The sequence below is a fragment of the Nesoenas mayeri genome (assembly GCF_963082525.1).
Source record: "Nesoenas mayeri genome assembly, chromosome: 10".
Classification (NCBI taxonomy): domain Eukaryota; kingdom Metazoa; phylum Chordata; class Aves; order Columbiformes; family Columbidae; genus Nesoenas; species Nesoenas mayeri.
The window spans coordinates 13,478,233-13,480,306 of record NC_137560.1 but is presented as its reverse complement, the minus strand read 5'-3'; positions in this window follow the sequence as shown (position 1 = coordinate 13,480,306).

The window sequence follows — 2,074 nt, the reverse complement described above, 5'->3', positions numbered from 1 at the left end:
ATTTTATTTTGGCATATTGCATAACACACGTCCAAGGTAATGGAATAAATTACAGATCCCTGAAGGAAAGAGAACGTTGTCATTTCTGAAACTCAACTATTATAATTGGGCATCCCAATTATGTGTAATCCTGTACGAATTAGTAACTACAATGGTTCCACTGAATAGGTCAAAACTATTGCAAAGAAACAGATTTCTGCTCGGTATTAATTTATCACTGCTTTTAATATGAAACCACCATGAATAAATCTGATCCATTATTTATGAAGTTAACTACCTACCCATTAATTTTTTCAACCACAATTTTCAAATCATTGTGTCCTCCCATCTTTACCACTTACGTGGCAACCCTTTCCATATGCAAAATTGTTCATTCATATTTCTTGGTCCTTAGATTTCCCATCCTCGCTAATGCTTCTGCTTTACAGGTTCTTTCTCTTTGAAACAGCAAAATAACATGTTTTGTTCAACATGACAAAATTTTGGTATGGATACAAGACAATATCTGCTTGTAAAGTACTATGAAGCTTTTTTATTGTTCAGTGAAAGAGTGCAGAACACAGTACACTTTAGTTTGATACAGTCTTTGGGAACCCCCTTCCTCTCAAATAATCGGTTTTATTTAGTTTGATTCTGTATCAAGCTGCCTGTATCAAGTATGCCAATGCCATACAGATTTTTTTTTTTTTTAAATGGGATCTCGAGATACTACATACTAATATAAGACTGTTTTAAAACCTAAAATTCACCTCTTTAATAGCATTTATATTTGCAAATTCACTAAATGCAACACTCAGCCTTTTTGTAGGGTAGGGGCCAGGTTTTCTTGATCTTAATGGTATAGAACAGCCTGCCTCAATCAGGAAAGCATCATGCAGGTTCCTTAGTAGGGGTGGCAAAAGATGAAGTATTTTTAATTGGGTTCTCAAACTAAGGCTAAATTTTACAGGGATTTCATTGCCAATGGCAGAATAACAATAGTTCCAGGTATTTGCATCTTTCAATAAACTGAAGAATCCAAGATGCTGGCCTGTATGACCTGCAGGGCTCAGATTGATGCTGGAAGTCCAGAATCTGTCTCCTGTGCTAGATGTGGAGAACTGCTGCCATCCCACATCCCAAAGTGTTTTCTGTTACCTGGCACAGTGACACTGCCACGAGGAAGTGCTTATTAAGAGTGTTTCCTTCAAAGCTGACTCCATTCAACATGTTTTCATATGGTAGCTTCCCCTACCTTCTTCACTTCTATAGATTCAGTTGGTGATTCTGAATTTATGAGGATCAAAATGCCCAAAGCTGTTCTATTCATGTTTTATTCATGTTTTCAACCTCCCTTTTTATTTACCTGTTACACTGCCTGCCAGAAGTAGATTTTGGCAGACAGCAGATAATTCATTTTGTGGACATCTGCTCAAAATGTTTTGTGAATAATTACAGAAGTCTATAGGGTCTATTCAAATGGATTGAGAACTGATGATATCAAGGGACTTCTGATCTTCTGCTCCTCTTCTTAATAAAATAAAGATAATATTAAAATAAGTTCATTCAGAAGTTAAGTTACAATGCTATAGCAGAGCAAAAGAACTTATGTTGAGACCTATTGGGCTCCAGTCATCTTCCTGACATATTTCATTACCTCCACTCTGATGGTAAAGGAGAGAATAATTCAAAGCTATATATGAAAGAGCAGCTTCATAAAATGGAGATAGGAGGAAAAAAAGCTGACTGCTCAGTGAAGATAAGGTGCCACATTTTCATAAAAAAAAAAAACAAACACAATTCATTAATATATTTTACTTGCCAAAATAAGCAAATTACAATGAATTTTTTCAATGCGTGTTTGTGCTTCCCTGTCAGTGCACCTATTTTTGTGCTCATTAAGTTAAAGTTATCCAGGAACATCTGGTGTAGTTTAGATGTTCATTCCAATCTAAATCTGAGAAAAAAAATACATTAAAAAAAAATTACTTTTTGCTATTGATGGTCTGTTTCCATTTCAGTAGGTTTGTGTTGTGGAGAAGGTGAGAATAACTGTCTTCCACAGTATTTTTAAACTACCTAAAAGCATCCAGTA